Consider the following 22051-nt stretch of genomic DNA (forward strand, 5'->3'; position numbering starts at 1 on the left):
CGTGAGAGTGAAAATGGAGTTGGACACAGGCTCAGCTTTAACAGTCATCTCTGTACACGACTACAAATGACTGTTTTCTCTCATAACTCTGAAACGAACTAAGCTACTGCTAAAGACCTACACAGGGCAGAAAGTGCGTCCCAAAGGTAAAATTAAAGTGACAGTGACCCACGGAAACAAAACACAGTGGCTGAACCTCTATGTACTGAAAAATGGAGGACCACTGCTGCTGGGATGTGAATGGCTCAGGAAAATCCAGTTGGATTGGCACACCATCAAGGCACTAGATGCGTCAACAAAGGAGGGCAGCTCGATGGGGAAGATGTCCGCAGCTCTCCTCTCATCCATTGTCGACTATTACAATGACGACGAGGAGCTAGACAGCATTGACGATGAGGACAAACGCAGTATCCGTGGCTGTGACTTGGATGAAGATACAGAGGATGCAAGGGAGATGGATATTGCTAATAAGCAGGATGATGAAGACTACCTGGAAGTAAAAGAGCAGATGTACCAGGATAAATTGACATCTCTCAAAAGGCAGCTACAGCAGTTACAGGAAGGCACCTTGCAGGAGTATCAGAAAAGGATGAAGAAACTAGATCAACAATACAAGGAAAAAATACAAAATGCAGAGCTTTTTCTGCAACTGGAGACAAAACAAGTGGAAAGGAATTATATTAAAGAGAAGAAAGCAGCAGTGAAGGAATTTCAAGATAAAAAGATTGAATTAGAAGAAAAGAAAAAGATGATTGAGAATGAGAGGCTAACAATGGAACTCACAGGAGATTCTATGGAGGTAAATCCAATAATGACTAGGAAACTAAGGAGGAGACCTAATGACCCTGGTCCAATTACAGACAAAAGACGAAAACCTGCACCTGTGCAGTTAAATTACTTGTTAACGGATGAACAGATAATGGAAGATCTGCGAACTCTCAATAAGCTTAAATCTCCGAAAAGATCAGCATCTCTATCTTCTCCTGAGCATCTTCCCAGCACTCCTGCTGAAACACCAGCACAAAGATATGAAGCACGAATAGAAGATGGAAAGTTATATTGCGATAAGAGATGGTATCACAAAGGTCAGGCTATCTATTTGGAATCTAAGGAGAATACGAAGATTGGCTATGTAATTAGCTCAGTTGGAACAAATGAGATATGGGTAAGGAAGACAAGTGATAGCATAAAGATGTGTATATACCTAGGAGAGCTGCACAGAGGAGTCTTCATTACTTAGAGGCGATCTGCTGCTTAACACTCTTAGCAAGTTGGAGGCGCACATCTTCTTAACTCCCTATGCTCAGAGGTCAACTTTTCATGACTTTTATATGGAAATCTGTATTAAAGCAGACAAGTTTATTGACAGATATTACCCAGAGAGGCAGAGAAGAGACCCCCCCCCCGAGACTTGAGTTATAAATGGGTCTTAGAACAAAACTAAAAAAAGGCTTGTTATAATTTGATATTATTATGTTACTTTGTTATAATTTGATATTACTAAGTTACTAAGTAAACAAATGGTAGGCGTTTGTATGTTAAGGGTAAACATATCTGATTAAAATAATACCCCAGTAAAAACAAGTTAATACACTATTAAAATAAAAAGGGAGGAGTGTACCGTATAGGCTACAGTATAAGAAGGGACTACTTTATGTTTTGGTAACACATCGTTGAATGCGCTATTAGGCGCATATTGATCTGTACATGTGTGCCGAGTTCGGATTATGCCAGTAAAAAACCATGAAACTTAGCTCCCATCTCCATCATTTTTATTGATAGCATTGTTGTGTAACCAGGCCCACATTCACAACGGTTGTCATTGCAAGTGGATATATAAGGTCCTTTGATACTATTTTAAAAAAGAACAGGTAATTTCTTCTGGTATCCAGGCATTATTTATTTCTCAAGTGCAATGTAAAAGAACACTGCTGAGCAGAGGTCTTTGCTGTCACAAATTCACCATTGTGGAGCAAATCTGGCATGGGGATCTGTTTGCATCTAGTGATGAACAGCCCTCTGCTCAGCTCAGTGCAGTCGTGACACACCTATACTGCACCTGTGGAGTCCAGTGAGCAGTGTCAAACTGTATATTTCACAGCTCTCATTGAAATAAGCTGAAGAAAACATCACTTTAGCAAAAGGTATGTGAATAAAGGGTCTTCAACCTGAAGCATTCTTCAGTTGCTGCATGAGCAGCCAAGTGTTTTCAGCATTTAGGTATAAATTGAAGCTTTTTAAAAAGTTTAATTAAAACATCTTGATACTTCAAATTGTATTTAAGCACGTATGTGCATTCTAAAGACTTAATTTTTAAAAATCATTCTAATAATCTTGTCAAGAAATATAAAGGAGGATTGACACAAACACAGACCAGCAAAGACAATTTAGCAGTGAGTCATCACTTCAATAATAAAATGCAAAATAACAAGCCACCAGGAGCCACAAAACAAGAGAGAATGGACACTTAACCTCAAAGACAACAAGGTAACTGAAGGGTATGAGCAACTGGTTGAGGCTGGTTGGTTCAATGGGTGAACAAGAACTGTGGATGAGAGTTGGGCTTAAACAGGCTGCAGGTGATGAGTTGGAAATGAGTGGCATGTGATTCCTGTTAGTTGGGTGGAGACAATGAGGTGCCTGCCTGTGCAGGTCTGACAGGATCAACTTTCCTACGGCTGGCATCAAACAGCCCAGGATGATCCAGGTGGGTCCAATAGAATTCCTGGATGAGCAATGGATGTTAACCTGGAAGGAAATGGTTGAGGTGTGGAACTGGAACTTTTCCTAACAACAGTACAATTCATTTTCAAAGAGATGCTGAAGGACTGAATTGACGTGACAGACATAATCTTGGAGAAGATGGGGATGTTGTCAAGGCAGACAAATCCTCACAGGATCTTGTGAATGAAAGCCTGGGAAATGTCTGGACTGTCAGAAAGTCCATAAGGCATTAGCAATTAGCTATGGTGGCCAGCAGGTGTCATGAATGCCGGCTGCTTTCCACTCAACCCCCAGGCAGATGCAGGTCAGGTTGTACACACTCGGTAGGTCCAGTTTGGTGAAGATCTGAGCCTCACATATTGTATCAAATGTGCTATCTGTCAAGCAGAGAGGGTGGTGGTTCTTCATGGTGATTTTGTTGAGTGCACAATATTCGATGCAGGTACACAGAGCACCACCCCACCCCTTCCCCTGCTATATTTCCTGCGTAGTCTGGGGACTGGGATGGTCAAACGAAGCTGTGCTGTAGCACTTCAGCAATGTAGTCATTCATGGCTTGGGATTTAGGTGGGGGGAGGGAGAACAGATGACCTCAGAGAGTGGTGGTACCCAGGAGGAAGTTGATCTCACAATCGTGTGGATTGTGAGACAGTTTACTGAAGGCGGTGGCTAAGTCATGGTATTCCTGTGGCAGTTTGGTGAGGTCAAGGATTTCCTCCATCTCCACAGATTTACAGGGTGAAGTCAGTTGATGTTGCAGGCAGTGGGTTCCCAGCTCAGCAGTGAACTGGATGACCAGGATCAGTGAGTGGAGAGCCGGGGGTAACCCAAGATGGGAGACGTGTTGGGCAGGTCGATAAGGAGGAATTGGATAGACTCACAGTGCTCTCTGATGTCTGTGTGCACAGGCCGCGTGTGCATTCTGACCATCCCAGACCCCAGGGGATGTCTGTCAATGGTCGTGATGCAAAAGGAGAGTGAGATAGACTCGGTAGGGAGTCCAAACTGCACACACAGAGTTCAGTCCAGAAAGTTGCCTGCTGTGCTGGAGTCCACCAGAGCCTCTCAGGGGCTAAGGTCCTCTCCCTAACTCCATGGTTCTGGTGGTGTTGCTGATGAGAATCCTGCAGCCTGAAATGGTTCTGGGAATGGAACTGGGATTCTGGCTGGTGGTCTGGAGATTCATTCCATAAGATGCTTGTCAACACGGAAGGCCAGAGTGATGAGGCTTTCAAGGTCAGTGGGCATCTACTGGGTAGACAACTTACATTCCAAGAGGCTGTGATGGCAATGGGCCAGAGGTGATTCTGCATTCCAGACACACTCCACTGCAAGAGTCCCGAATTCCACAGTGTAATCCAGCACCAAGCATGAGCCTGAAGTGTCTCTCTTCCACTTCCCAGATGGTTAAAAACCAGAGCATCTCAGCATTGAATTCCTCATATTTATTGCAGACGGTGTTTTCATTGTCCCAGTTAGTGGCAGCCCAGGTGAGACTCCACCCAGTCAAGAGAGAGATGATAAAGGCAATCTTGGCTTGATCCATGGAATACAGAGATGGCTGGAGCTTGAAGTGCAAGACACACTGGGACAGAAAGTTGTGGCATCAGGTTGGGAATCCAGCGAGCATTCAGGCACCAGAATCTGGGGCTCTGAGGGAGGAGGTTGACTGGTATGGGGTTGCTGTAACAAGACGAAGAGTTGGTTGAGAGTGCCGAGCAGATGGTCAATGGCTTCCTGTTGCTTTTGGGTTGTGTACTCATGTCAGTGGATGATCTCCTTCGGCGAGCAAACTCTGCTAGGTCTATTGCTGGTTCATCCATCCTGTCAGGAAATGCAGAGGAGGCTTGACCCAAACACAGAGCAGTGAAGAAAATCTAACGGTGAGCTATCATGTTAATAATAAACTGCAAATTAACAAGCCACAAGGGGTCACAAAACAAGAGAGAACCAATCAGGGAACCAGGTAACTAAAGGCTAGGAGCAATTGGTTTAGTCTGGCTAGTTTGATGGGCGAATAAGGACTGTGAATGAGAGCTGGGTTTAGATAGGCTACAGGAAATAAGTTGGAAATACAGTCCCCTGGAGGGCCGCAGTGCTGCTTATGGCCATGTCTGACAAACAGCTCTGAAGTTGCACAAACTGTGGCCTACAGTTAGGTAGCCCATTGTCCAGGATACAGTGGAAGTGCCAACCTACATTGAATAGAGCTTTTCTCCCAGCAATGAGGGTTGTATGGTATTGGAGGTACTTGAGAAATCAGAAACCATGATTTAGATGAGTGCAGCCGCTAAAGCACAAATGAAGAGCTGAACAATCCAAGACAAAGCAGCCTGATTAATCGGCACCCTTTCCACCAGCTCAGACATTCATTCCCTCCATACCCATTGCATCTTGACAGCAACATGGGATAAAATGCACTGCAGTTCCTCATTTGGGCTACTCTCCCAGTATGTTGCGAATCTGCAACTTCTGTAATCAAGAGCAATAAGGACAGCAGCTGCACCTGAAGCCCAACACCTTCAGGTTTTGCTCCAAGTTGCACATCATCCTGACTTGGAAATAAATTGCCATTACTTCCTCACTACTGAGGCTAAATGGTGGAACTCTCTCCCCAAAAGCACCGTGGAAGCACTCTCACCAGAGTCTGCAGTGGTTCAAGAGGCTAACTCACCTTTTGAAGGGCAATTATGGATAGGCAAGAAATGCTGGCTTTGTCAATAATGCCTATATCATGAAAATTGGATAAGTAAACAGTAAAGAACCCAAATAATCATGAATAAATGTATTCTTAATGTCATTCAGGTGGGAAACAGGTCTTTTAGACCACTGTCTATACTATTGTTCATGCACCAACTTCTCCACTGAGCACACCCTAACAGATTTCATTCCACTTACACTTTCATCAACACCCCCTCCAAACTCCGAGATTCTACCTCATCACACTAGTCAATTAACCAACTAACCCATACATTTTTGGGACGTGGGAGGGGAGCAGTGCCTTCAAAGGAAACTCACACAGTCACAGAGAGAGAACATGCAAACTCCACACGGAAACTGCTGAAGGTCAGGATTAAATCCCGGTCACTAGAACTGAGAAGGTGACCCTACTAGCTACATCATCATGTCAATCAACAATGAGCATTGGGTTTAAGTATTTCATTAGGTTCAACAGTTACGCCTTGTCTTAGATGTGTAAAATTTTCTCATTTTTCGGACAAGGAAAAATGCAAGTTCGCAATTAAATTATTTTATGAAAGCATATTCACCTGGCTGCATAGGAGAAGAAATTATGGTTTATAATCATAAAGAGAGAAATTTCTTTTTACAGTAATCTAAACCATGCTGACATAATTTATTAATACATTATCACTAGTGGCATCAGAATTATATCTTAAAAGAAATCTCGTTATAAGGTTAGATCAAGCCCAAGAATGAACTGATCTGACTTTTACAGGCAATCTTAAATGAGTATCATTTATTAATTGTCTTCTATTCAATAATATTCTTCAGGTTTCCTAAAGATAGATCTTATGGTTTTTGAGTTCATGGAGAAAGCCAATTTCCTAATGAACCTATTGGGCATATGCATATTAGGTCTGATTATCATAATAACTAAGATGCTGTCTCTATTAGCATAATGATCCCCCTCTATTTCACAGTCTTGGTACTCGGGGTTTGGAGTTAATGGAAAATGTGAAAACGTTTACACTGACTGTCTTTCCTGCCCCATTTATTCTTTGCCCCATTACACCAGCAAGTAATAGAGAAAAATTAGTGCCTATGAAAGATATGTTCTGATCATTACCTAAACACGACACTTAAATAATAAAAATAAAAATAATTCAGAAAAGATGATTGCAACAGATTATCTTGTAATGCAACAACAGCTTTTTTAGAAAATTGTTAAACACATCTGGCACCTTTCTGCCATATTTTTTTGTACTGTCAAAGTTGTCTTCTTTTTAACCACAGACTTTTTTTCAGGAATTAGCATGATGAAAAACATTTTTCTGATTCTCTTCTTTTCTGGATACTTAACACAGAAACTTTTGCTGATGCTTTTGTAGTATGTTTTACTTTCAGCAGACTATGAAAACTCAGATGTTTTCATGTAATATTTTCAATCATTATCCTCGTCTTCTCATTCAGGGCCCCAAGCAGTGCTTCCAGGTGAGACAACACTTCACCTCTGAGTCTGTAGGGGTCATCTACTGTATATGGTGCTCCTGTTGTGGCCTCCTGTATATCGGTGAGTCCCAACGCAGATTGAGAGATTGCTTCGCCAAGCTCCTACGCTCTGTCCGCTGGAAAAAGCAGGATCTCCCAGTGGCCACCCATTTTAATTCCACTTCCCATTCCCATTCCCATTCCAATATGTCAGTCCATGACCTGCTCTACTGTCATGATGAGGCCACACTCAGGTTGGAGGAGCAACACTTCACATTCGTCTGGGTAGCCTCCAAACTGATGGCATGAACATTGATTTCTTGAACTTCCAGTAATGCCGCACCCCCTTCACCATTCACTGTTCCCATTTCCCTCTCTCACCTTAGCTCCTTACATGCCAAGCAACTCTCTCTGGTGCTTCTCCCCCTTTTCTTTTTTCCATGACCTTCTGTCCTCTCCTATCAGATTCTCCCTTCTCCAGCACTTTTTCGCTTTCACTAATCAACTTCCCAGCTCTTTACTTAACCCCTCCACCCCTCCTGGTTTCACCTATCACCTTGTGGTTCTTCCCTCCCTCCCACCACTTTCTTACTCTCCTCATCTTTTTTTCCAGCTCTGATGAATGGTCTCAGCACTTCCATTAAAGCTGCCTGGCCTGCTGACCTCCTCCACCATTTTGTGCGTGTGGCTTGAACTTCCAGGAGATTTTCTCTTTTTTTGTGATTGGAGCATATATTCTGCTATTTTTGTAATAATTTATTGGAGAACCTCCTTACTTTTCTTATTTAGCCTTTTATACATGGAACAAAATAATCTTGAAAACTAGCAAACTATCTTGAAATGTAGCATTGGAAGCATTATGCATAGATAGTGTCCTTTGGTGCTTGCCCTTTCATTGCACTAGTGTCAAGGGTGTATGTTTCTCATATAATCATGTACAACCATAGAAACAAGATTCAGAGGTAGTCCTTTGGTGCTGTGCGGGTTCTCAGATGGGGTAGCACTGCACTGCTGATTGCTACTGTTCTAGATTCCTTCAAGCACTTAAAGCAGCAAAAAATTGAAGGCAGCTTCTTGCATAATGTAGTTGTTGCACTCAGGTACAAATAAACAACAGTTCATTTTGTTACGTGTTGGCACAAATGTTGGAAATAAGTAAATTAGGCTTTTTTCTAAAATCTATGTGAAACCTATGGAAAATAAACTGATTTTGGTTAGTAGTACAACTATTTCTCATGATAAGGTTTTGTAAGTGAGAAATACTACGGAGGTAAGATTCACAGTCCTTTCAGTTACTGAACATAGAACATTGAACTGTACAATGCAGGAACAGGTCCTTTGGCCCACAATGTTGTGCTGAATCAATTAAATTAATAATCAAACAGCCTACTAAAACAATCTCTTCTGCCTACACAATGTCCGTATCTCTCCATTTCCCTCCCATTGATGTGCCTATCTAAATGTCTCTTAAAAGTCCCTATGTGGCTGCCTGTACCACCTTCCCCAGCAGCGCATTCCAGGCACCCCCACTCTTTGTGTAAAAAACTTGCTCCTCATACCTCTTTGAAGTTACCACCTCTCACCTTAAAAGCACGTTCTCTGGTATGAGACATCTCAACCCTGGGAAAAAGATACTGTCTGTCTACTCTATGCTTCTCATAGTCCTATAAACCTCTATCAGATCTCACTTCAGCCTCCAACGCCCCAGAAAAACAACTCAGGTTTGTCCAACCTCTCATTATAGCACATGACCTCTAATCCAGACAGCATCCTGGTAAACCTTTTCTGTATTCCCCACAAGGCCCCTCGACCAGAACTGTATGCAATACTCCAGATGCCACCTAACTATAGTTTTATAAAGCTGCAAATTAGCTGCCTGACTTTTGAACTTAATGCCTTGACTAATAAAGGGAAGCAAGCATTATGCCTTCCTAACTACCCTATCAACCTGTAGAGCCACTTTCAGGGTGCTATGAATTTGGATCCTCGCAATCCCTTTGCTTATCAGCACTAAAGGATTTTGCCTTTAAATGCATCTTTACATTGGACCTATCAAGGTGCTACACTTCACATTTGTCCGGGTTAAACGCCATCTACCATTTCTCAGCCCATATCCACAACTGATCTATATCCTGCTGTATTCTTTGCCAGTCTTCTATGCTATCCCCAACACCAACGATCTTCATATTATCTGCAAACTTACTAACCCACCCATCCACATTTTCATCCAGGCCACTTATATGTATCACAAACAGCAGAGCATCCAGTACAGATTCCTGCAGAACAACACTAATTACAGATTTCAGGCTCAATCCCCTCAATCACTACCTTCTGTCTTCTATGGGCAAACCAGTTCGGAATTCAAAGAGCCAACTCATCATAGATCATATGCATTTTAATCTATTGGATAGCCTCCCATGAGGGGCCTCATCAAATGCCTTACTAAAATCTACGTGGACAATATCCACAATTACCCTCATCAATCACCATTGTCACCCCATCAAAAAGTTCAAATAAATTAGGAAGACACGAACTGCTCAGTACAAAGCTGTTTCTCACTAAGTAGGCCATTGATTTTGAAATGCTCATAAACCCTATTCTTAAGAATTCACTCCACTAATTTCCCTACCACTGACGTGATACTCACCAGTCTATAGGTTTCAGGATTATCCCTGGGTCCCTTCTTGAATAATAGAAGATTAGCTAACTTGCCAGATCTCTGGGATCTTGCCTATGGCTAAAGAGGACTCAAAGATATTGGTCAAGACCCCAGCAATCTCAACTTCTGCCTCTCACAATAATCTGCAGTACATCCTAACAAGTCCTGGGGACTAATGCACTTTAATGCTCTTTAAGAGACCCAACATTACCTCCTCTTTTACCTGAAATGCCGTAACATATTGAAATGTTCGGCACTGCTCTCCCTATCCTCCACGTCCTATTCCTTGGTAAATACTGATGTTAAGGACCTTACCCATATCCTCCACATTCAAGGAAATGTCCACCCTTTATCCTTCAATGGTCCTACCCTCTCCCTAGTTATCCTTTTGCTCTTGATGTACAGTATGTACAGAATGTCTTGGATTCTCTTTAATCCTACTTGCCAAGGATTTTTCATGGCCCCTCCTGACTTTCCTAATTCCCTTCTTGATTTCTTTTCTGGCTTCTTTATAATCTTCAAGTGCACTGTTTGATTCTAGCTTCCAATGCTTTACATATTTTTTGATTTTCCTTTTGACTAACTTCATCACCTCTCTCGACATCCAAGGTTCCCTTACCTTGACTTCCTTGTCGTTCCTTCTGACTGGAACATATCTGTCATGTACTCTGTGCAATTTCTTTTTAAACACCATCTACATGTCAAATGTGGATTTGCCCACAAATAGCTGTTCCCAATTAATTGCCTAGTTTCTTCCTAATGCTCGCGTAATTTGTCCTACTCCAGTTTAATACTCTCCCGTGAGGTCCATACTTATACTTTTCTATAGCTTTCTTAAAACTTATGGATTTGTGGTCACTGTTCCCTAACTGTTCACCCACTGAAAGGTCGGTCACCTGGCCAGGCTCATTACCCAACACTAGGTCTGTATTCTATGAATCTGAATGTCATCAGATATCACCAGCTGCACCAACAGTTAAAAGATGAAAGAGCCTGCAGGAAGGGGGAGAGACAGGGAGAGGAAAGAGTGAACCAGTACAGAGAAGGCAGTCCCGGATGCTAGCGCAGGAATACCTGAAAGACAGTGCACAGTACAGAGTGAGGGATGCACTAACAGCAAAGCTAAAGTGAAAATATTGTTATGCTGGCCTTAGTCGGGAAAGTCGATGAATTTGATTGAGCTAATGAAGACCGGGAATCGTATATTGAGAAGGTTAAACTGTATGTATTGCAATGTTAACAATGTAGATGAGGAAAAGAAAGTCTCCACACTTCTTAGCTTAATTGGTGCTGAAATGTACAGTGTCTTACAAAACTTAGTGACTCTTGAAAAGCCAGCAAGACGTTCAAGAAATTGTTGAAATTTTACAAGTCACTTGAGCCCAAAACTGCTAGTAATAGCTGAGTGATTTAGATTTCACAAAAGGAACCAATCAAATGATGAAAGCATTTCTGAATACATTGCACAAACTTTCCCAATACTGTGACTTTGGAGATGGATTTTCTTATGTATTAAGGAACAGGTTTGTATATAGCATGCATAGTCAAACCACTCAAAAGAGGCTAGTGTCAGAAAGAGACCTAACCTTAGAATGGGCATTGACCAATGCGATATCAAAGGACACAGCAGCAAAGGATGCATCAGAACTACAGAAAAAGAGTTTAGAATGTGAAATGCACAAAATGTCCCTGAATGATGCAAAACACCAAAAATGTTATTGATGTGGCAAATCCTCCAATGATGCAATTCACTGTTGGTTCAAAGTTTGCAGAAAGTGTCACAGCCAAGGCCACATGGACAGAGTGTCCAAGTCAGACAAAAAGCACAACTAAAGAGAAAAACCACACGGAGTGAATTTGTAGAATAGAGGGTGTAGTAAAGTTTCAAACACAAAACTAAACAAATGCATAAAATGACTAAACATGAAACTGAATCAGACAGCGCAGAATTTGACAAAGAAGAGCTGTTATGCCTAGAACTGCCTAGCATTACTGAAGCAGATCGCAAAATCATATGGATCACAACAAATGTGCCCGTTGTAAAACTGAAAATGGAGTTGGATACAGGGTTAGCTTTGTAATTTCAAAGGCTGATTTCAACAGAGTGTTTTCTAAGCTACCATTTGAAAAGACCTTAATGATGCTAAAGGCCTACACAGATGAAAAGTGTCTCCCAAAGGCAAACTGAAAGTGAATGTGACATGGGAGTCAAAACATAGCAGTTAGAGCTTTATATGTTGAAAAGTGGTAAGCCACTGGTTTCTCCCAAGTCTTGCTTCAGTGCTGCACCCATTGAATGCACTATTGCACACAGGAGCAAACTGGGAGTGGACAGAAAGATGTGAAAGATCATTCAAGAAAACAAAGTCTTCCACTGTTGACAACTGAAGAAGCAATATCTTCATTCTATGACCCAGCTGAGGTATTCCACACAGCATTGTAACAAATTCTAAAATACAAAGGGAAACAAAGGATGACCTGAAATTGTCAAATGTCTAAGAAATTACCAGCAATGATGAACAGCTCATGGTAATCCTGTTTCCAGAGTTCTCAGTGATACAAGACCAACTGTCTGTAAGTCAAAGAACCCTGATGTGTGGATCTCATGTTGTGGTTCCCTCTAAACTGAGCACCAGAGTGTTAAAGAATCTGCATGAAGTTACACCTGGGCACAGTCAAGATGAAGGATCTTACCTGGAGCTACGTGTGGTGACTGGGAATAGATAAAGAGATTGAAGACTTTATCAAAAGCTGTTCGGGTTGCCACAAAGTCCAAAATGCACCCACACAGGCACCCTTACACCTGTGGAAATGGCTGTCTTCACCATTGCAGAGTGCATATTGACTTTGTTGGGTCATTCATGATTGCTGTGGATGTTCGTTCAAACTGGCCAAAGGTCATACCAACAAAGTCAAGCACATCAGAAAAGACTGTTTCCATTTGGAAGACTATCTTCTCCAGAAATGGCTTACCTGAATAAATTGTGAGTGACAACGGACCACAATACATGTCAGAAGAGTTCAGACTAATCATGAAGAAAAATTGCATCAAATATTTGAAGTCAGCTCCTCACCACCCAGCAATGAATGGGTTAGCTGAAAGGTTTGTCCAAACCTTCAAGAAGTCCATTAAAGCTATGGACAAGGAGGACATTCCTCTTCAGCACAAGGTGGACTACTTCCTTTTTTGTGTATTGGAACTCTGTTCATCAAACACCTGCAATGATGTTTATGAAGAGGAATCTGAGATCTTGCATAGACCTCCTGAAACCAGATCTACGGAGGGAAGTGCAGAATAAAGAGTTCAGCCAGTTGCCAAGTAAATCAGCAAGGAGCTTTGAAGTTGGACAGGAAGTCCTAGCGTGTGATTACCGAGAAGACAAGCGGACACCCAGTAGGAGAGCTACAAGAACTGGACCACTGATGTACACAGTGGATGTTGGAGATCAGGCATGGAGACTTCATGTGGACCAGATACTGGATGTTCAGCTGAAGAACACACCTGAGTTGTCCGCATCCAGCAAATTGGACACATTGCATCCACTGGACTTACCTTTCAGTGATGATCATGTCACTGACAGCAACGTGACACCTGCAACAGAGAAAGTTGTCTTTAACAAGACAACTGCCAAACCTAATGCCACTCCACAGGTCCAGAGACCCTATCCTGAAAGAAACAGAACATCACCCAAAAGACTGAATCTTTAATATAGTGAAGGAAGTTATGGACTGTTATTAACAAAATCAAACAAACACTGTTATTGAGAAAGCATGTTTATTTGAACATGGTCTGTTAAAAGGAAATTGAATGTTCTATTACATATAGAGTTTGATGTTATGTTAATCTAAAGGGGGAGGAAGTGTAGTGTGCAGACACAACAAGGTCCAGTACAGCACCTCCTCTTGTTGAACTTTCTACATATTGATTTAAGAAACCCTCCTGAATGCACCTAACAAATTCTGCTCAACCTAAGCCTCTTGCACTCAGAAGGTCCCAGTTTATATTAGGGAAGTTCAAGTCCCCCATGACAACAATCCTATTGTTTTTACACCTTTCCTTAATCCGCCTGCTAAGACCCAGGCTATTTTACTACCTATTGTCCAATCCTCAAAGAATATGGCCTCAATGTTCTGATGGTACAATCCCATCAGAGTGATTGCATCCATCCAATATTTTGAATTCTACCCATATAGGGCCAGTGTATGAGCCCTTCTTTGTGTCCCCAGCTGTGATATTGTCCTGATTAGTAATGCCACTATCAACCCCACCACCCCACCTCTTTTACCTCCCTCTCTATCTTTTCTAAAACATCTATACCCTGGAACATTAAGCACCCATTCATCTCCTTCTCTCAGCCAAGTCTTGACCACAACAAATTGTTAATTTATTCTCTTTAAGAACATCTTCAATTGGAGTGGAATGGTGAGCTAATGAAACATAAACGGGCATAATAATTATAATGATTCATATTAAATATATATTTGATATAATTCATAGCAATTTGACCTCATACATCGGAAGCCAGGGCTTTTGCTGCATTATTGATACACTGGGGGGTGACAGCCTGTGCAGCAATACAAGGTGAGATTTTGGTCATCAGATCATGCATTGTTGACTCAGTGTTCAGATAGAACTGGACATAGATCCCATGATGGTGTCAAGCTTTGTGCATAAACCTGTGTAGGGTTGCAGCTGGGCTGCCCAAACCTCTTGAGGACTCTTGCAAGCTTTTTCAGTAGCCTTGGCATTGCTACAAGCATCTCTGCATTCATGCTCATTAGCCTCTGCCCAGAAGTCTTTCCCATTGTAGCCTTCCAGGGCAGAATAGTTTCCCACCATGCACATATCGTGCGTATGTAGAAAAGCTTCAGGAATTCAGGAGCTAATTAAATCACTGCAGTGTATTTTTGTAAATGCAGCATTAATGTAACTGATCCAATTATGTTTCTGATCAATGATGACCCAGTGCAGTGAGTGGCCCGGTAATGATAATGTCTTTAGTGTCAATGGGAGGCGAATTACACTCTGTACTAAGATGCTACTTTTAAGATCAGTACTTTTATGGATCTCTTGCAACTTATCAATGCTTTTCAGGTTTAGCTGTCTGAAGACCCAGGCTATTTTAGTTACCTACTGTCCAATTCCCAAGGAAGATAGCCAGGCATAAGGCACTGCCCTGAGGAACTCCTGCAGTAGTATCCTCGGCCTGAAATAGGTGTAGAGTTTCAGTGAAAGCCATTCTTAATGAAACATGGAATCTCAAACACTGTTGCTTGTTGACATTCAGAAAGGAGACCTTCTCCCTGAACTTACTAATGTATCTCTGCCTGGGTGCAACAGCTGTGTCAAAGCCTTCAAGTTTAAGCGTATTATCATCTGACTATACATATATGCGACCAAACAAAACAACATTCCTCCAGACCATAGTGCACCCACAATACATACAGTATATCACATACAGCGCATAAAACAAAATATTATCACTATTAAGTTAATAAAATATAATTCAAAATGCATGTGAAGTGTACAGCACAGGTAAACAGTAAATAGTGCAGTATATAGTAAACAGCTCACTGTCCTTGTGATGAGACCTTGGTGGTGGCAGGGTATTCATTAGCTCACAGCCTGTTACACAGGAAACTGTTATCCTGTCTGGCATTCCTAGTCCTGTTGCTCCTGTACCTCCTTCCTGACAGTAGTGGGACAAAGAGATTGCGGGCTGGGTGGTAGGGATCCTCAACCACATTCGGGCCCTTTGTTTACAACATGCACTTCGTATCCTTGAAGCAGGACAAAGTCCTCCTGCACCTGCCAAGTCACTCTTCAGTCTTCAATAACCTTAAAGAACCCTGAAAACCACTGAGCACTTGAACAATCACCACAGCAAGTAGAAGTGAATCAGCAGCTGACCTGAAGATAGCTAATGGGTTCGTTAAATACCACTGGTGTAAAGGGTGCGTCCGTCGAGGAGCTGATCACATTTTCTTCTGTGAGCTTCAGAGTGGTTGCTAACCAGAAGATTGAACTCCAAAATGAAAGCACTGGTGTCATCTCCGCAATGTGTAATGATTGGCACTGCTCACTGACTGGTATCATATCATCCAGCTGCTTACTTCCTACAGATGTTAACACCTTCACCATTTGGTGTCCCATATGACTCGCACCATTGTATCCAAAGCATATCAGACAATACACCGGAACCAAGTTAGAGCTACAAAGTTGAATTTTGTGGCCTATGGACTTTTCCCTCTGAGAATAAATCAGCTTGTTTAATTTCCCCATTGTTATGTTCCAAATTTTCTTCAAGTGACCTTTAGTACCCCTGACTTACGGCAACAACGTCTTTCTGATTGTATTACTCATTAAGGTCATTAAGAGTGCCAAAAGGCCAAGTTTCAGGCATCTCAGATGACTATAGATTCCAAGCCTCCAGTATTGCCTAAGAACATTACTGGACAGGAAGTCATGGGAGATCACTAGCACACAATACTTGGTCGGTACTGCTGATGGCTGCACAATTGTGCTCAGCCTATGAACGAAACATTTAAAATATTTATATTTGTTATTTACATCAATATAAAATATTCAGAACAATGTGTGGGTAAATTGACTGTATTTCTTATTTTGGTTAGAAAGTATAAACAGCATTTCAAACAAAAAAAGTCACAAAACACTTTATCTTTTTTTGAAGAAATATGCATCACAAAGGCCCTTACGCTAAGCCAGACAGCACAATGCTTGTCACTTCAGTCATCATGCTGATGTCATGGATGAGTGATTCCTTTTTCTCTATTTTATTTAACTCTTTCTTTTCTCCTCTCCCAAATGAGATTTAGGAGATCTTTTTTCTAAAAGGTACAGATTTGAAATTCTGGTTTGATAACTAAAGAGAGCACTGGCACTTCACAGCTGTTCCAGAGGTAGCTCACATGTCTGTCATGCTTTTTAACAAAGAGTAGTGATTGGGTCAAATGACATCAGTATTGCCCGCATGGCCAGTTTTCACTTGATTCCTAGTTTTTGTTCCCTGGCTTTCATGTTTAGATTTTCCAGCTGTTTAATTACACCAAATTTCACATTTTCCATTGTTTTAATTTTGCATTTACTAAGGTACATAATTGTTCCTCACCTACATATATATATTAGTATTGAGGGATGTATATTTTTGATAAATATTAAAAGTGCAAAGCATAAATTAGACACACTATCTCCATCTAGTTTGAGTAAGTTAATACTCTTGAAACCAACGATTTTAAAGGAATCTTTGAATGGACTATCAGTGTAACCAGCTCTTTTTCTCCTTCCATGGAAAAAATATTAACTCAGAGAATGACTGCTCATTTTTGAAAAAAATGGCCATGTCACAGAAAAGGGCAGAGAATTAGACCACAGTTGATAATTCTTCTTACAGAACTTAAAAAGCTTGAAATTTCTTGGAGATTGATCTTCCCAACAGCATGCAGCAAATAGCAAACAACGTGCACATCATGTTAAAGGGATTACATGCTGAAAATTAAACTTGTAATCTTATGAATGTGGACATGTGGCATGGTTTCATTCAGTAGAATGCATATGAAAATCAATTTATTTTCTCCGTGCAACATGATTTTGATCATTTCCAGGCGTAACTGTGTCATTTTAGAAATGCATACAGCCACTTTTTTTTTTTGCAAACTGCTCTCACACTGATGATGCATTCCTGTAAAAGATACACCCCTAATAACAACATTCCCAATACAGAACCTTTAACACCACAGAACTACAAACAATCTGCCGGAGATCTCAGCAGGACAAGCAGCATCTGTGAGAGGAAAAAAAATTGTCAATGTTTCAGGTTGAAACCTTGACTGGCCTACTTTGCTCCTCCAGCAGATTGTTTGTTGCTCCGGACTCCTGCATCTGTCGTCTCTTGTGTTACCTCTTAGACAATTGCCAGGAAAATAGATTCACCCACATGGTTCTGAGGCAGATTTGTCATTGGATCTTATCAAAAAACTCCCTGCAGCAGCACGAAATAAAGGGAGCTTCCCCAAATCAATTTTATCCCTACAAAGGGACCCTGACCCAGGCACATTCCCTTTAATTTCTGTCATTCTGAGAATATTTTAGAAATCCTCAGTCAAGCACACAAAACCATGATACCTTCTGAATGCACTTGCAACGTCTTCATTGATTATGATTGATTTAGGATGTATAAGAGAGCACTTCAGATCCTGTGACGCAGCACGTATTATCAGTCAGAATGGTCACCACCATTCATTCCAAAATTATTGGAATTTAACACTTTGCTGTGTCCTCCAACATTACCATTGAAGGCATTAAAAAGGACAGTAATGTAGATAAATTCACATCATTTTTATTTTGTATAATGTTTCTACAACAAAGGGATTGCATTGATCTCATCTATATATTTAAAAAAATGCAGAAAGTTCACATAAAACTATCAATGTGCACTTTACAAGTACTCTCTAAAAATAAATCAGTTTTATTTTAAAATATTCTATTCGGATCACTGGCTCACTGTTTCTGTACACTAATGACACAATAGGTCAAGTCAGGCAGCATTTAACCTGTTGACATTCCCTATTAACCTTGAATGGTGTTGATCTTTGTACAAACGTATAAGACTGCAATCTACTCTTAACTAAAATGGCCAGGTAAGCAATCAGAACTTCCATTGGTGGCTCAAAGAGATGGCTAAGCTCCCATGGGAAGATAAAGTTGAGCAGACATTTATGACTGAGAGAAATGGGAGGTAAAAGGAGTTTGAGAAATAGAGGAGGTAATCCAAATGCAACTGCGCTATCAGTGACCAAATCATCAGACTGTACAGTTCGACACCACCAACAGTTCACATTTTATGATCAGAAGGGTTCAGTTTCATGATCTGCTAACACCATTTCAAGGTTTGTACTCAAACTTGGTCTCCAGTCTCAAGTTTGACTGTTGACCATTAAAGCGCACCTTAGTCACAATGCCAAAATTAGAGCATAACTAGACAATGGGGTGACCCGTTAGGGCACCCTTTGAGAGAAGGGCAGTGCAGTCTGATATGACCAGAATGAACATTAAATTTTCCTGAATGCTCCTGGTATCGCTTTGCTTTGGAAACTGAAGTAGAAAACCTCAGTTCATTAAGGAAGAAAGACGCGTAGCAAAGCAAATATAGCTCCTCCTCATTTAATGAAGGACACTCTGATGGCATCATTTCCGGTTTATCTGCCACCCTTGTGCCTCTCGTTGTCATTCTGGAGACGTGCAGTCCTTTCATCCCCCGTCTCTTCATCTCTTTTGCTGTTTGTTCTTTGTCTCTGATGCTGGAGACGTGCATTTCTCAGCTCCTTTGTCTCGTCCTCTCTCCTCCTTCTGTGCCTGTTTTTGTCATTCTGGAGATGTGCAGGCCTTTCATCCCTGTCTCTTCATCTCTTCTGCTGTTTCTTGTTTGTCTCTGATCCTGGAGACGTGCATGCCTCTCCTCCTGTCTCTTCTTCTCTCATCTTTTTTGTCCTGACTTTTTGATCCTGGAGTCATGCGACCCTGGCCTCATCCGATTCTTGTTCTCTCCCTCTCCTTGCCACTTCCCGATGACATTTGGCGTCATCTCTTGACCATAATGTCCCCCTTCCCTTTCCACATGGCATAATTAGGCTGACCATTTTTTTTACCCTAACGTTGGATAGAAGATACGAAGCAGTAACAGCAAAGGATGCTGATTATTCTTGATGACGTGATTGGCGCTCTCCTAAATGGACGTGATATAGTCACTGCCGTCCTTTGACTGCAGCAAAGGGTTTTATGGGTGTCTGGAAGTACGTCATTACAATAAGATTTAATTATTTCTTATTGATGGGTCTCAGTCTGATCTGTCCCAATCCTGCACATGCTGATGGTAATTAGCAGAATGTGTCCCCTCGAAATAGAGCTGCCCTGCCCTTTTGGTCCGGTAGGTGTCGCTGCTGAAGCTTGCCGTGTGCATGTGTCAGACTGTCACATCCCAATTTCCATGATGGCGGATCATCTCTCGGGTGAAGGTGAGCCTGTTGATTTTTGCAAATGAGCAATTTTATAGGAATATATAATCCTGAACTTTGCCTGCATTCTGTAAGTTAGCACATTTTAATTTGATTTAGCCAAAAAAAGCGCCACTGTAATGCACTGTTTGCACTAATTGGAGGTCACAAACAGACAAACAGACAGACAGGGCATGAGAGTTTTAATAGTATATAGACAATTCTAAACTGAGTATATAAACCAAGCCATGTGCGGTGTCATACAAACATCAATCAATCACCATTCCTCATGCTGTTAGACAACAGGACCATGAGACATCAGAGCAAAATCGGGCCATTCGGCCCATCAAGTTTACTCCGCCATTCCATCATGGTTGATTTATATTCCCTCTCAACCCTGTTCTCCTGTCTTCTCCCCATTAATGTTGGTCTTTCTTGTGTATCCGCCCATCTTATTGCTGCTAGGTAGTGTGACTTCACAAATTAGTGGTTCCTGACTTGCAGTGGTGGAGAAAGTCAACTGCCTTCTTGGGAAACCTTAAGCTGTTCTTCGAAGTACACATAATTATGTGTAACCTGCAACTATTTTGATAGGAATGATACATCCCCCATAGCTAAATAACTGATAGTGTGTGCAAGCTGTGAGAGAAGGAGGTGAAGTCCATAATGGGTATTGTGTAAGGGTGCAGTGGAGCATTTTTATGTTAGATGCAAGTCCTGAGTGAATGATTTTTAATGGGTGAGTGAGGCGGGGCATGGTGCATTAAGCAGAGACTAAGGTCAGTAATACAATTGACAGGATAAGGTATTTTATGATGCAGCCAATCGCTTTGCCCTGAGTGTACAGTCAGTGAATTCCCTATGGCACGCCATCTCAGAGGCTTGATTTGTGGCACTGATTACATCAGCTTTGTCTTCCTGCTCATTCCATCTGTTTCTGGAGGCTTTCCTTGTTCCTGAAGATTAAGGAGTCTGCTTGAATTTTGCATCCTTTCCACAGAAGATGAAAAATCATGGAGCCCATACTCTCCACATGCCCATGGTAGGGTGCTATCATCACTTCCACCCCCCCCCAACCCCTAACACTATGCATCATCTGCCACGACACAGTAATCTTCCCCTTTAGGAGGTATTGTCTGATTCAGGCAAGGTCGGACTGATGTTAGCCACTCATGAAATCAGACTCCCCCTGATGGAATAAAACGCATAATCACATGGTTAATATTGATGGAACACCAAACTTCACAGGGCAACACACTTTTTGAGCACTACCTTCACCTGTTACATGGTCGCAGATAAATCTCACATCATGCACTTTCAACATTGGTGTCCATTTCAGGCCTTAACTGTCAAACACATCGTTAGCTTACAATTGTTTGGTATGCCCTTGTGGTTTGCCTGGTTGCGGTAAATGTCCCTTTTCAGTTTACCATTCCTCAGATTTTACCGTCTTTTTCCTACATATGTTTGAATATATACAGCACCTATAAAAAGTATTCACCCCGCCGCCCCGGAAGTTTTCATGTTTTATTGTTTTGCAACATTGAATCACAATGGATTTCATTTGGCTTTTTTTACAACGATCGACAGAAAAAGACTTTTTTGTCAAAGTAAATGCAGATCTCTACAAAGTGATCTAATATAAAACGCAAAATATTTAATTGCATCAGTATTCACTCCCTTTAATATGACACACCAAATAATCACTGGTACAGTCAACTGGTTTTATAAGTCACATAATTAGTTAAATGGAGATCACCACGTGCAGTCAAGGTGTTTCAGTTGATTGTAGTAAAAATACACCTGTATCAGGAAGGTGAAACTGCTGGTGAGTCAGTATCCTGGCAAACCCACACCACGAAGATGAAAGAACACTACAAACAACTCCGTGAAAAGGTTATTAAAAAGCAAAAGTTAGGAGATGGATACATGAACTAAGTCACTGAATATCCCTTGGAGCACAGTTAAGTCAATAATCAAGGATTGGAAAGAATGTGGCACAGCTATAAATCTGCCTAGAGCAGGCTGTCCTCAAAAACTGAGTGACCGTGCAAGAAGGGGTCTAATGAGAGAGGCCACCAAGAGATCCAGAACAACTCTGGAGGAATTACAAGTTTCAGTGGCTGGGATGGGAGAGATATGCTTACAACTTTATTGCTCAGGTGCTTCACAAGTCAGAGCTTAATGGAAGAGTGGCAAAGGGAAAGCTACTTTTGAAAAAAAACTCACATGAAATTTCAGCTAGAGTTTTCTGGAAGCAATGTGGGAGACTCTGAAGTCAGCTGGAAAAAGGTTCTATGGTCTTATGAAACAAAAATTGAGCTTTTTGGGTATCAGACTGAACACACATCACCAAAAATACACCATCCCTACCGTGAAGCACAGTGGTGACTGCATCAAGCTGTGGAGATGCTTCACTGCAGCAGGTCCTGGAAGGCTTGTGAAGGTAGAGGGTAAAATGAATGCAGCAAAATACAGGGAAATCCT

At 41.5% G+C, this 22051-nt stretch overlaps 1 protein-coding gene and 1 pseudogene across 1 annotated transcript in view; one reads left to right on the forward strand and one right to left on the reverse strand.

Moving 5' to 3' along the window:
- klhl14 (kelch-like family member 14) overlaps positions 1-22051 on the reverse strand; it is a 160811-nt gene that overhangs the window by 104836 nt on the left and 33924 nt on the right. The gene's annotated exons all lie outside the window — the stretch shown is intronic.
- LOC134342922 (sin3 histone deacetylase corepressor complex component SDS3-like) lies at positions 323-1258 on the forward strand (annotated as a pseudogene).

Source organism: Mobula hypostoma, chromosome 1 (assembly GCF_963921235.1).
Source record: "Mobula hypostoma chromosome 1, sMobHyp1.1, whole genome shotgun sequence".
NCBI classification, from domain to species: Eukaryota; Metazoa; Chordata; class Chondrichthyes; order Myliobatiformes; family Myliobatidae; genus Mobula; species Mobula hypostoma.